Source organism: Ochotona curzoniae, unplaced genomic scaffold, assembly GCF_017591425.1.
Source record: "Ochotona curzoniae isolate NIBS_2020 unplaced genomic scaffold, NIBS_Ocur_1.0 contig_54, whole genome shotgun sequence".
Lineage (NCBI taxonomy): Eukaryota > Metazoa > Chordata > Mammalia > Lagomorpha > Ochotonidae > Ochotona > Ochotona curzoniae.
In genome coordinates, this window is record NW_024466464.1 from 1,196,088 (window position 1) to 1,211,198 (window position 15,111).

At 50.5% G+C, this 15,111-nt stretch overlaps 1 protein-coding gene across 1 annotated transcript in view; it reads left to right on the forward strand.

Annotated features, from left to right (window-relative positions):
• Positions 1-9,776, forward strand: part of LOC121162753 (speedy protein E4-like) — a 19,015-nt gene extending 9,239 nt beyond the window's left edge. Inside the window, exon 7 of the mRNA XM_040989961.1 lies at positions 9,693-9,776. The gene's annotated coding sequence lies outside the window, so the exon portion shown is untranslated. The remainder of the gene's footprint in view (positions 1-9,692) is intronic.
• The last annotated feature ends 5,335 nt before the right edge of the window (positions 9,777-15,111 follow it).

Here is a 15,111-nt window from a genome sequence, read left to right on the forward strand (position 1 = left end):
GCCATAGGCTGGTGGCAGATTAGGCTGAACCAGTGCACACCACCCACTGGTGAATCTGAGCACCAGGACAGAGTGTGGGTCAGGCCACACCTCGTCACAACACATACCAGTACACAGTACAGCTGGGATTGGGTGCCTACCTGGCTGGGCTACATTGTAATGCTCACCAGCTGGGAGTAGGGTTCGGTCAGTCGGGGCCAGGCTAGAGCACCCACTGGCAAATGCCAAGACAAGGTGGGCTATGCCAGACTGGGCTGCAATACCCAATCAGCACACGTGAGAACCAGGGGAGGCAAGGGCAAAGCTGGAGGGGGAAAGTGGATGGCTCCCCTGCTGGACAGCCACTCCCACTGCAGACCATCAGTTGGGATGCAGGCACACCAAACCGGACAGGGCTACAACACCTGTGGCCTCATGTAAGCCAGATCAGGGAAGAGCCAGGCTGGGCTGACTGTCCCTACTGGTGCAAGCATACAGCACAATGGGTGAGGGTTGGTTGCCTTTGCCACAGCTTCAGACGGAACATGCTGGCACTGGGGGCTAATTCTGTCAAGCTAAACTGCACAACCACCTGGAAACTGCATGATCCAGAAGTGGGCCCAGGACAGAAATAAATAATGGGCACCTCCCTCTTGGGTCACCATTCCCACTAGAAAACCAATCCTGAAAACCAGGACTGGGGCAGACCTGGCGGGACAGAGTGGCACTCACCAGAATGTGTGGGGGCTGGAGAGTGGAGCTGGTTGGGTTGAACTAGGCTTCAATGCCCACTGACATGCATGAGATTTGAATGGGATGTGGGACAGGCTGGGCCAGTTTGCTGTACATACTGGCAACCACGGACACCAGGGCAGGGGATGGGCCTGGTGGGGGTTATTGCGGGTTGCTATGACTAGGCTGCAACTCCCAATGATTTTTTTTTTTTTTGCCTGAGGGCCGAGTGTGTGCTGGGCAGAATCAGGATGGACTGCAACACCATTTGGTTCATGAGGAAGACAGCGCTGGAAAGGCAACTGACCCAGCAATTGCAACCACCAGCATATGCATAAGCTGACTCGGGTGACAAACTGTGCCAGACCCTGTACTGGCATGCACACACAAGATTCTGTTCTGGAATCACCTCAGACCAACTTTCCCTGGGGATCCCTCCAACTCAACTGCTCATCTCAGAACACTAACCATGCACAGAAGTGCAGGTTCCATGGTCTGTTCATGGAGTGCAAGTGTCAAAGCTGAGCCTCCTCAGAGACTCACACGGAGCAGTGGACAGCATTTCCAGGTGCACGTGGAAGATATGGCAGTCCATCAGAAACTTCAGAGGACACTTGGTACCACAACAGAGGACAGAAGACAGAACAAATCCTTCAACAATCAACTCCCCCAGCCATGTGTTGGCAATGAATACCTCGGCAAACAGAGACTCTAAGGTGGACTATGTCAATCACTGCATTCTCGAGAGATTCCATCACGCTTGGAATGGCGAGATTGGCAGAATTCAAACCTGTTGAGCTACCACAACCTCTTGAGTAGGACCTTCAGAGCATGCCCCGAGTCGGTTACTTGGCATGGCGTGGAGGCTAGCTGGGGCTTCTCCCTTTATTTACCTTCTTCAAACACATACAGAACAAGAAAATGTGGAAACAAAGGTCTCACCCAATTTCCTGTAGCCACTGACCGTATGTGCATTAAACAACTATGAAAATGTATCAAACACAAACCAAAAAAAAAACACCAGCCAGGGTAGGTGTGTGACACACTGACTGAGGTCTCCACACTCGCTGACACACACAAGAGCTCTCTCTGGGAGCAGACATTCGAGGTCAGTTCACGGCACACACTGGGTGCAGGACAACCTGCTCTGGACTTGGAGCTAAAATGTGGCAACAACTCCACAGTCCCCGTGTAGTGAACAAAATCAGTGGTGGCATCTCCTGAAGGGGGTGGGTGTAGTACTTAGCTTTAGAAAGTGCAAGCTTTTGGGAGAATTAAGATCTGCTGGAATCAGGCGAGGACACATTTCAGCAGACAGAAAAATGTTAGCCCATGTGAAGCACAAAGGGCACATTCCAGGAAATAGGGGAGGACAGAATGACAGCAGAGGGGCACCTGGAGACTGACAGACACAGGAAAGCAGCAGACAAAACGCTGTGGTGTTGCAGTGACCAGTAACCCAGCGGCATTTAGCAAGTGGCGATCTGCATTGCACTGGCGCTCAGAACCCCAGCAGCAACAAGGTGGGAAGGGGCGTTCACCAGAAGCCTAGGAGAACTGTATGTGTTGTGAGCGAACCTGGCCTGATCCACACTCTGTTCTGGTGCTCAGATTTGCAACTGGGTGATGTGTACTGCTTCAGTAGCAACTTTTCATCCTACAGATACACAATACACTGTTATTTTTATTTTTATTGGAAAGGCGGATAGACAGAGAGGAGAGACAGAGAGGAAGATCTTCCGTCCCATGATTCACTCCCAAGTGAGAGCAACGGCTGATGCTATGCCAATCCGAAGCCAGGAGCCTCTTCTGGGTCTCCCACACGGGCGCGGAGTCCCAAAGCCTTGGGCCGTCCTCCACTGCTTTCCCAGGCCACAGGCAGGGAGCTGGATGGGAAGCCGGGCCACCGGGATCAGAACCGGCACCCAGATGGGATCCCGGGCGTGCAAGGCGAGGACCCAAACCACTGCCACACCACGCTGGGCCCACAATACACTTTTGCTTTTCATCAGTGAATGGAACGTTCTCAGGAACTGACCATGTTTACGCCACAAAACAAGCCTCAGCAAACATAAATAACATCAACATTATACCATGCATCATGGAGTGAGCTAGAGACCAAGAAGTCAAAGCAGTCAAGAAGACTTGCAAACACATGGAGGCTGAATAATATGTTACCACATGAGCACTGGATTCGAGAGGAAATGAAAGGAGAGATTTAAAAATTGCTTGAAACCAATGAAGGCATCAACACATAGATTAAATCTGATGAGACACAATCAAGCCAGTGTCAAAATTCATCTCAATCCATGCTTACATTCAGAAACTAGAAAAGCATCAAGTAAATCCACTCTCCTTACAGGAGTCAGACAAACCAGACCAACAACAGCAAGCAATCCCAAGATCATGAAGGAAAAGAAATCATCAAAATAAGCGGAGGAAATAAACCAAAGAGACACCAAGACTACAGTTCATCAGCTCAATGAATCAAAGAGCTGGTTCTTTGAGAAAATCAACAAAATACGCTCCCCACTAGCACAACTCTTCAAAACAAGGAGGGAGAAGATACACATCAATAGCATCAGACATCAGAAAGGAAACAGAACAACTGATACCTCAGACAGACAGACAATTCTTACAAACTATCACAAGCAACTCTACGGAAACAAATCAGAAGAGCTAGTAGACATGGATAGATGTTTGGACACATACGAACCACCAAGACTGAATCAAGAAGCAATTAACAATCTAAATAGACCTGTAACATCATTGTCTGTGTTTCAGTCCTTTCCACTCAATCTCTACCATCTCAAAAAAGAAATAAAGAAAAGTTCAGAGAACTAATAGTGATATCCCATTGGTCACTGGTCATCTTTGACGTTTGCAAACTAATTTCTGCTTTCAAGATCCTGTGAAGATGAGAATACATGCACATATGAACTATCCCTCAGAACAAATCATTTCCCCAGAAAGCAGTTGCTTAGCTTCACTTATGAGCACTTTTTCTGAATATATATCAATGTAGGCACAGCGATTTGGCATAGTGGCTAAAGATCTCGCCTTGAATTTTCTGGGATCCCATATGGGCGCTTGTTCTAATCCCGGAGCTCCACTTCCCATTCAGCTCCCTGTTTGTGGCCTGGAAAGCAGTCAAGGATGGCCCAAAGCCTCGGGACCCTGACCTGCATGGGAGAATTCATGGAAATTCCTCTCTCCTAGCTTCAGATCGGTGCAGCTCCGGCCACTGCGGTCACTTGGAGAGTGAATCATTAGACATAACATCTTCCTCCCTGTCTCAAATAAATATAAATATTTATTAATAATTACATATATATGTATGTGTGTATTTACATTTATGTCAACGCTGGTCCTGGTGTGATAGCTCAATTGGATAATCCCCCCCTTGCATGCAAGCACCAAGATCCTACCTGTGTGCTGCTTTAACTTCTGGCCGCTCCATTTCCCAACTAGCTCCCTGCTTGTGGCCTTGGAGGACACGGGGAATAGCCCAAAGCCTGGGGACCCTGCACCCGCATGGGAGACCTGCACAAAGCTTCTAGCTCCTGGCTTCTGACTGGCTTGGCTCTGGCGGAGTGGCCATTGCAGAGTGAATATATAGCCATTCACACAATCCAAGGGAGTCTGTGTACCAACTGACTAACACAAGCACTGTTTCTTATACGTGATATTGCCATGTAACCTAGCGATGGATCCTGGTACATGCATACAGTGGAAAACTCAAAGGTTACAAAAAAGCAATGAAAAACAAACATCTGTAGAAGAATCTCTAGGTCATACTGTTAAGTGAAGCAAACATAAAAGGCAGATGTTGTGTGCACATTACAAGGGGGAATGATTGAGGAATAAGGGAAGGACACGTTTAAACAAATGGAGAAACATCAGCCCGTGTGAAGCACGAGGGGAACATTCCAGGAAATAGGAGAGCACTGAATCACAGCAGAGGGGGACAAGAGACTGACAGACACAGGAGAGCAGCCGACACAATGGTGTGGTGTTGCAGAGACCTATACCCCAGCTGCTTTCAGAACACCACTGGCAGCCAGAACTACACCAGCAACAAGCTGGGAAGGGACTTTCACCAGGAGCTCAGAAGGTGAACCCAGACAAACAACTGCCCGTCCTGCTGGCCTGTTGGATTTCACCAGGAGCAGAGACAGAGCAGCACGTCCCAGACGGGCAGTGAGGGAACAGGGTGGATCTCACAGCCCAGTGGGCTCCCACAAAGCCGAGTCAGGTGTCATTTGGTATAGGGAGGCAAAGGCTATGGGACAGGACTGAGCATGCACTGAGCTGGGAGTGAACGCATTTCTGGCTCATTTGTTGAGTTAACTGCAACAAAGTGCCATCCTACAGGTTCCACCCAAGAGAGGCACGGGTAGCCCTCAACCTGATAGCCAGCAGATCAACAACTCTACTAGCGGCACATCACGTGCCACTTTGTACAGTGTGGAAAGACTTTAAGACTGCAGGACAAGAGTGAGCTGTGCATGTGCTGAACGGGGATGAACTCACTGAGCTCAGTGCATTGCACTGGTCCCACAGGGAAGAACACCGACTTTGGCATTGTATGGGTCAAAATAGGTACATGTGGCCCTCTGCCTAACAGCCAACAGGTTCAGGAAGGATCAGCACCAACAACAATCCAGTTATACAAGACACCGGATGCCTCCCTAATTCTGGGACCTCCTCTAACTCAAAACCGGAAAAAGATCCTATAGACAATGGTGCAGCCTCAGCTTGGTATCACAGCAGGTGGAGATGGAAAGCCAGGAGCTGGGGCTACGCAGACCATACTAAAATCGAACATAAGAATCCAGACCTGGAACTCGTGGAGGGAGTGGCACAAGGGATTGCAAGCAAAGAGCCACGTGCCAACCACAAAAAGAAAAATCAAATTGCAGACTTGTGGGTGACACAGCTTAGAAACCTGCCCCAAGGAGAAGAAACTCACAACCTCAAGTACAGTGACCAAGAGAAAGGAAGAGACAGAGACACAATGCATGTTACTCAAGACTCCCTTGCAAAGCAGCAAAACCCTTGGTCAATCTCAGAGTGAACTGAGGAAGACATCAAGAACATGAGGGATAACCCTCAAGACTCTCGAATCCTCACAAAGGACTATCAGTACGGGCACCAAGGACTTCATCCCAACAGCCAAGGAGAACACGCGGAATGGCAGTGCCTCTGGAGGCCGAGAACTCCAAGGTCACCCAGCCCCGTCTGGATCTGCTACATGACATGGAAGAAGCACAAATCCTTCCTCACATGATCCAAGGTCCTCGGAACAACAGCCAGGAGCCCAGAGTCGTCTGCAGAAACACAACAACAGTAGGCTTCCTTCAGGACCAGGCAGAGCAGCTTTTTCTGGTCCTTACTTAGTTCCTACTTGGATCCCCACCCTCTCTTGCAACGACCATCAGGGTCGCTCCGGATCCCCTGCCCCCACCCCCAAGAAAACTAGAATAGATACACAGAAATACAAGCAAAGCTTAGAACCAGACAGGAAATGGTCAGCATGGATCCACATAAACCTTACGAGGTAGGAAACAAAGGATTAGTTACTCCTCACTAGGGGATTGGAGATTTCTCTGCACACCCCTCCTAAAACGCTTCTGCACCTCAACTGTTGACAAATGCCTTGTTGAAGTTACAAGCCAGTTTAGACTATCCTAAAATCTGCCAAGTTCAGCAAAATTATGCTTCAACACTATAAACTGCTAAATACTAAAATGAAAATAGACACGAGACAGCTGAATAGCACCCCATAGCCACTTCAAGGTGTATAGCAGCCAGTCCTGTGTATCAACAAAAATTGAAATGTCAATGAAGTAGTCAGGATGTGGTTAAGAACTTGCATTGTTTTAGCATATGGATTACCCAATACCATGTCAATTCATTCCATAATGTTGCAAACTGTCGTTGATGTTGTGCTGGGGCTTTCAATTGATAGGGATGACATTCTGCCAGCTCTACCTTTAGACCAGAGAAGGTCTCCCCAACAAACTGCTGAATGTATCTGGACAATAAGATGCTGGACTCTATGCTTGGTGTATGATTGCAATGAAAGAATCTGGACTTAACTTGAACTGTAGTACTGCAACAAGGTGGAGGAATCCACACTGAGCAGAGGGCACGGGAAGGGCTGGGGGGAATCCCAGAGCCTATGAAACTGTGTCACATAATGCAACCTAATTAATTCAAAAAAAGAGTTATGGGTAAAAAAACATTGAGCAAAGCATAGCCTTACCCACTTTCCTGTAGCCCTTGACCCTTTCTTGCCCTAATCACCCCTGTGAAGATTATCACAAATAAAGAAAACAAAAGTCATGGCTATCCCAGGAGGTATAGAAAGGGAAGCTGGGGTTCAAGGTGTATTCAACCAAATAATAGGGAAATTTTCCCTAATCCAGTGAAAGAATTAGGAAACAACACCCAGGAAGTGCACAGAACTCCCAACACGCTTAACCAAAAGCAATCTTCACCACAAAACATGACTAAATATTAGAATGAAAATAGACACAAGACAGCTGAACAGTAATCCAGAGCCATTTTAAGATGTATAGAATCCGGCTGTATATAAACTAAAATACAAATGTCAATGAAGTAGTCACAGGATGTGGTGAAGAACTTGCATTCTTTTTTTCATTTACATATTGTTTACTCAATACTATGTCAGTTGATTCCATAATGGTATCAATTTTTGCTGATATTATGTTGGGGCTTTTAATGGATTGGGATGATACTCTGCTGGCTCTCCCTTCAGACCACAGAAGGTCTCCCCAACAAGCCGTTCAACTTCTCTGGACTACAAGGGGCTGGACTCTATGCTGGGTATATGCTTGCAAAGAAAGAATCTCAACTGAACTTGAACTCTGGTCATGCAACAAGGTGGAGGAATCCACCATGGGCAGAGGGGTGGGGGGAATCCCAGTACTTATAAAACTGTGTCACATAAAACAATGTAATTAATAAAAACAAAACAAAACAAAAGAACAAACAGAAAAGGAAAAAAAAAAACAACAAAAATGGCAATTAAACTCACAGGAGACCTCTCTACTGGCCAGAAGAGAATGGAGCAACATCTTCCCAATCCTCAAAGCACAAAATGGTCAGCCCACGATGTCGTACCCAGCTAAATTTTGTCTTCACAAATGAAATAAAATGCTTCCAATGGAAAGAAAAGTGAAAAGAATTTGCCTCTTCCAAAACTGCACTACACAGAAGACTTAAACAGGTTCTCTTCACAGAGTAAAGGAATACCACCCACCAAAACCAACAACATCCCAGGAAAAGAACAACAGAAGACTCAATCAATGAACAACCCATTGCTAAAACGACAGGACCAAATTACCACCCATTTACACTAACACTGAAGAGAAATGGCTTCAACTCCTCAATGAAACGTCACAGATTAGTAGACTAGATCTAAAAGAAAAACAAACACATCTGTTTCTTGCCAACAGGACACATCTCTCACCAACAAAAACTAGATCTCATGGATTTTGGAGAACTGGGCCTCCTCACTTGCTAAGCCTGAGCAGTGGACAGCATGCCCAGATGCACTTGGGGCAGATGGCAGCTCACCCAGGTCTGCAGAGGACATTGAGTACCATGTAGACGATGGGAGACAGAACCAATCGGACAACTCTCCAAACCAGGCTTTAGCATCAAGCATCGGGGCAAACGGACACTCTCAGGTGGACAATGTCAGCCAGTGGACCTTGGAAGAATTTCCTCATTCTTGCAGCAACAAAACCAACAGCCTTTCAGAACTATCACAACCCCTTGCGCAGTGCCCTCAGAGCCTGATCCACATCTGGGACCCTGGGATGATATGGGGTGGCTGTCCTCCACCCCCCGGCACTCATGCGGTTAGGATGCTGGGTATGGCTTCACCTCTTCTTCTTCCCTTTCCCCAAGAACAAAGAGAACAAAATGAACATCAGAAGCGATGGTGTCATGCACGGGAGCCTATTCCTCCACCCTTCCCATGGGATACACTGGTACACATGGACATGGATCCATCTCAACTACATCATCAACACCAAAATAAAATCATTTTATCAGACTTGTTGTGGATGAGTAGGGAGGCCAGAGGCCTGGAGTGTGGCAGTGGACAGTGTGGTCAGAGATGGGGTCCTGGGTCAACCAAACAAATGGTCCACACAGGGTCAGGTGTCAGGCAGGTATGGCAGTTACTCCTGCGATGCTTCGAGCTGGTTGCCAGGTTGGAATAACAGATGACATCAGAGGATTCCGCCCCTCCTGATTGGAGGGGCCACACTCACTGGCACCTGCCAGCACTGGCTAACAGCGTCTTCTCCGAGCTGGGCTTCAGTGTTGACTCCCACGCTGAGGAAGATACGACACGGTGCGCTTGAGCCAGCCAGGCTTGATCGGGAAGGACTGAGAGAGATCAGGGTGTGGGTCCGCAACAGGGAGCCACGGTTTTGAGAAAGACCATGGCCAGCTGCGAACCGGACCCCCAGATCGAGGACTGTCCCCTGGAGGCGCTGGTGGATGATGAGGTCCCAGGACCACCAGATGAGGGGCCCGAGGGAGCAGGTGACTCACAATCTCACTGGGGAGGAGGAGGGTGGCAGCAGTCCTAGGGAGCTGAGGACAAGTGTGATGGCAAAGAAGGCCTCGGGGGGTCAGGATTGGAGGACAGGCCTCCAAGAGGAGACCAGGATGCCCACAAGGACACAACCCCAGGGAGCTAGGCACGGCAGTGGGGGGATTGGGAATGGGGCAGGTGTCCTGGCTTCCATTACAGGCTAGAAGACAGGCTGGGCAATGTTGGGTGTTGGGGGTGGTACCAAGTGTGCCATGTGTCAAGGAGCAGGCGGCCTCAGGAGGAGGCCCCAAGCTGGGGCTGGGGAGCATGGCAGCTTTCAGTTATTCTGTGGGGGCCAAGACTAGAGATGGCCCGTCACAACAGAGCCAATTCCTTCCCACAGCCCCACACGTGGACACCAGCTCCCAGCCCCAGAGTTCTGCCGGCAGCACAAAGAGGCCTTGGTCCACAGCCTTCTCAAACTCGGGGTCAGACTCAGAGACAGAGGTGACAACAGAGATGCAGGGCATATGGCCTCGGGGCTGCAGGGCGAGCTGGCCCCGGAGACCAACCCAAAGGTGCACACAAAGCACAGAGCCCACGGAGAATTGGGATGTGGAGTGGCTCCTGGGGCTGAAGATGAGGCTCAAGAAGCAGCGTGTGTCGACGGTGCTGCCTGAGCACCACAAGGTCTTCAACAGGCTGCTCGGTAGGGCATGAGACTCGGGGAGGGTCGTGGGGGGTGCTTCGGAGGGAAGGGACAGGTCCTGGGGGACCTGGATGGAGCCTCGCCTGTGTAGCCAGAGAGACTGGGGGCCTGGGGAGAGCCCTGGATCTGCCAGCCTCTCTGATACACATGAGCTCTTGCTGCCCACGTCCACCAGCGGGGCTGCGGAGATGCCGGGCTCACTGTAAATGCCGGGCTGTCACCCACTGATCACCCCATACAGACTGAAACAGGCCTCAGTGGCACATGGGCAGCCACGGGCATGTGCACAGGCCCAGGACACACATCCATGCTGGACCAAGCCCTTCCACACTGGCAGCCACAGACCCTTGCTTGCCAGCCACATGTGCCCAGCCTCTGCATGGCTGCTGGACCCTTGGCTCTGACCTGACACTTCCCCAGAAGAGGCCAGGGCCCGCCTGCTTCTCAGCCTAACACACTGGCCCCTTTCCCCAGAGGATCCCGTGGTCAAGCGGTTCCTGGCCTGGGACAAGCAGCTCAGAGTATCTGACAAGGTGAGTGGGCCCGACACACGGGGATAGATTGGGTTGGGGGACACAGGGCATAGCACCCCTGCAGTCATCTGCCCCTGCACGTGCCTCCACCCAGCACGCACACACAGTGCCTGCCCTTTCCTGACGGGCCCCGCATGTATGACGGAGCCTGTGGCATCTCTGCTCCCCACTGAGACTGCTGCCTCTGTGCCAGGCCCCAGGTCAGGCCAGCCTGGATGTCACAACTCTCGTGGGCATCCCTGATGATCAGGGCCCAGGTGCCCAGCTTCCTGCTCCTCCAGAGCCCTGGGAACCCCAGCTGCCCTCACACAGGGCCCTGGCAGTGGCAAGGCTACACTGAGTGGCAACAGCCCACTGCCCCAATCCCCACCACCCTGTCCTGATTCTCGTCAAGTCATGACTCGTGTCGTGCTGCCCTCTCTCCCTCAGTACCTGCTGGCCATGGTCATCGCCTACCTCAGCCGAGCCGGCCTCTACCCATGGCAGTACAGGCGCATTCATTTCTTCGTAGCTCTGTGAGTATTCTGCTTCCCGACTCTCTGCCCTGGAACATGCAGGACTGAGTCCTCCCTCCACCTGCAACAGCAGAGTCAGCTCCAACACCACACCCTCCCTCTGCTTCTCTGGCCTCCCAGCGCTGCTGCCCAGCCCGCTTCCGGGGGCACCCTTTCTGATCCCTGACCTGCTGGGCCCAGGCCCGTGTGGCAGGGTCACGTCACAGTGCCCACAGGCTCTTACAGGCTTGGCCCTACTTGAGTGTAAGATGACAGCTCAGCTCCTGCCCTTTTGTGGCACCTCATTCACTCTGCACAAGGCCTTGCCTGGTACATGCCATGGGTCAGAGAGTTGACAGGGAATGTGGAACTACAAGCTGCATGTGGAATGAGTGCACGGGAGTGGATGGACACGCTGTGTCTGCCCTTGGGGGCACGTCTGTGTCGTTGGGGAGGTGTGTGCACCTGCATCATGGTGAAGGGGTGGGGAGGGGGAGGGCAGGGATGCAGTGCCCAGGGCCCAGGAGGGAGGCATTCTCTGCCAGTTCCTGTCCAGCTACAGGGGCACTGAGGGCTCCCATGCAGAAGCTGAGCTTGGCCAGAGGTCTTCCCGCTGGGCCCGCGCAAAGAGATGGGCTTCTTTTCCCAGCTACCTGGCCAACGACATGGAGGAGGACGAAGAGGACGACGAGCCTCCCAAGCAGGCCATCTTGTCCTTCCTCTTCGGCAAGGATGACGCCCAGCGGCCCCTCTTCGACCACCTGCGCCTGCAGTTCATGCGCTGCATGGGCTGGAAGGCCTGGGTCACCCTGGAGGAGTGTGAGGAGGTGGGTGAGGCTGGGGCGGCTTGAGCAGGACCCAGGAGCAGGGCTGCAGGGCCCGGGGCTTGGGATGTGGGGACAGGCAAGAAGGGCCAGGGAAGAGCCTCTGAGGGAACGTTTGTCTTTCCAGATCCAAGCCTATGACCCAGAGCTCTGGGTGTGGGGGCGAGACCGGGCCCTCCTAGCCTAAGCTGCTGCACTGACACCAGTGGTCACCGGCCAGAGGGCAGGTGCGTGCAGGTCCTCGGGGTGGGCTGGGAGGGGGCTGTCTCCAGTCTGGGAGATCTGGGGACCCCTTGAGCTGCACTCCCTTTTGTCACCCCCACCTTTCTAAACCTGGTCCAGATCCACAGTGGGAGATGATTAGATGAGATGATTGGATGGGACTGTGTGCATGTCCACACCTCCCATTCAATTCTGCCGTGCTCTGCAGTCACCCACACTCACTTTCCAACAACCCTCACCACGTTGGCCACTCCAGCATCAACGCTGGCCCCTGACTCCCACCCCTGCCGCCTTGTCCCCTCCTGCAAGCTTCCACCCCAGCAACACCTCCAGCATGGCCAGTGCAGCTGCACAATTGTGTGGCAGCTCTCATGGGGGACATGCATGCATGACTCTCCTTTGGGGTGGGGAGGGCACCAGCTAAACATCTCTATCTACTTTCCAAGTATTCCTATGCTCATGGAATTTGCCAGAATGCGGAAGGGTAAGCACAGCAACATCCTGCATGGTGGTCACCCCGACTCATCAGTTCCTGTCAGGGATGGGGGCTGGGCAAGGACGCACCTTGGGCCGTGAGCTGAGTGGTTAGGGTCCGGGATTGGGCATGGTTTCTCCTGTTGGCGAGTGGCCCACCTCAGGCCCAGAGTCAGGGACCCCCACTGACAGGCCGAGGATGGCTGACAAAGACCAGAGTTCAGAACCAAGGGCCAGGGCGCCAGGGAGTCTGTCTCCCAGCCCACCCGTGGGGACTGAACTGGCTGCGAGTCACGTCTGACTGGGTCTCTCCTGCTTCCAGGTCGGTGAGCCCAGGGGAGACGTTCTTCAGCAACAGCAGCAGTCCAGACACCAAGGGCCACTGCGAGACAGGCGACAGGCCTGCTGGCCGACAGTCTGGAACAACCCAGACTCTTCGACAACAGCGTCCCCGCCAAGTACTCCTGCCAGCTGTGGGCACTCCCGGGGCTGTGCGGTGGGACAGGCCTTCTATCCACTTCCATCCTGGCCCGACACTCCATCAAACTGGCACAACTGATCTCCTCCCCTGAGACAGCAGCTGCAGCCCTACTCCTTTATTGATTTAGTCACTCAGTTTCCAACTATCTGGTCCCCACGGTCAAAAACCATCAGAGGGGTCCCACTCTTGAACCCATCATTTGGGTGAATTGCACTAACTCAAATTTTACTCATACTTCTAATGGAGTGCATATTCTATATGTAGTTCTCACATAATGTATACATAATAAGATATATTTTCTTAGAAAAATATTTTTAAAACGCTATTTTTAGAGAAAATTTATTAAATTTATTGCACATCGTTTTGAAATAGGGGGCAGAATTGGGAGGGGGGCTACGGGGAGTCGCTCAAACTAGGCTGCAGCTCCCACTGGTTCGCGGGAGGACTGAATAGGAAGTGGATAGGATTCAGCTGGACTACAACACACTCGTTGGGTTATGAGGAAGACAGGGCTGGAAACAGAATGGACCCAGCAAGCTTAACGACCAGCATGTGCATAAGCTGACTGGGGTGACGGACAGTGCTGGACTCTGTACTAGCAAACTCACGCAAGAATCAGGTCTGGGATCATCTCAGAGGAAGTTTCTTTGGAGATCCCTCCAACGGAACTGCTGATCTTAGAAGCCCAACCACCAAGAGACTGTCCGCCAGTGGACTCTGAATAGGTTTCCTTGCGATTGGAACTGCGAGACTGGCAGCAATCCAGAACTGATGAACTACCAAACCCGCACAATTCTTGTAGGCGATCTCAACACGCCTCTAACACCAATGGACCGGTCTACGAAACAAAAACTCAACAAAGAAACAACAGAGCTCACACAAACAATAGAACAACTGGACTTAGTAGACATATATAGAACTTTTTATCCTAAGGCCACAGACTATACATTCTTCTCAGCGGTGCATGGCACCTTCTCCAGAATCGACCACATGATAGGTCATAAAGCGAATCTAAACAACTTCCAAAACATTAGAATCATACCATGTACCCTCTCAGACCACCATGGGATGAAACTGGAAATCAACAACTCAAAACTCCCCAGGAAGTATAGGCACTCTTGGAAATTGAACAATATGCTATTAAATGAACAATGGGTCAGAGAAGAAATTAAAGATGAGATCAAAAAATTTATGGAAACCAATGAAAACTCTGATACAACATTCCAAAACTTGTGGGACACCGCCAAAGCAGTGCTACGAGGTAGATTCATCGCAATCGGAGCCCATGTCAAGGCCCAAGAAAGACGCCAAATACAGGAACTAACCACACACCTCCAGGATCTGGAAAAACAGCAGCAGAAGAGTCCCACGCACAATAGGAAACAAGAAATCATCAAAACAAGGGAGGAGATAAACCAAATAGAAATCAAAAAAACTATACATAAAATCAACAAATCAAAAAGTTGGTTTTTTGAGAAAATAAACAAAATAGACACTCCACTGGCCCGATTGACCAAAAAAAAACAAGAGAAAGTGAGAATCAATAGCATTAAAGATGAAAAAGGCAACATAACAACAGACACTACAATCATTAAGAAAATAATTAGAAATTACTACAAAGAACTGTACTCCCACAAATTTGAGGACCACCAAGAAATAGAAAAGTTCTTGGACTCCCACCACTTACCAAAACTCAGTCCGGAGGCAACTGAAGAATTAAATAAACCCATAACCGAGGTAGAGATTGAAACAGTCATCAAGGATCTCCCAACGAAAAAAAGCCCAGGCCCAGACGGCTTCACTACAGAATTCTACAAAACATTCCGAACAGAACTAACCCCAATCCTCTACAAGCTCTTCAAAACAATAGAGGAGGAAGCAACCCTTCCAAACTCATTCTATGAAGCCAACATCACCTTAATCCAAAAACCGGACAGAGAACCGTCAGAGAAGGAAAACTACAGACCTATTTCTCTGATGAACATTGATGCTAAAATTCTCAACAAAATCCTAGCCAATAGAATTCAAAAAATCATCAGACAGATCATTCATCCGGATCAAGTAGGATTCATCCCTGGAATGCAG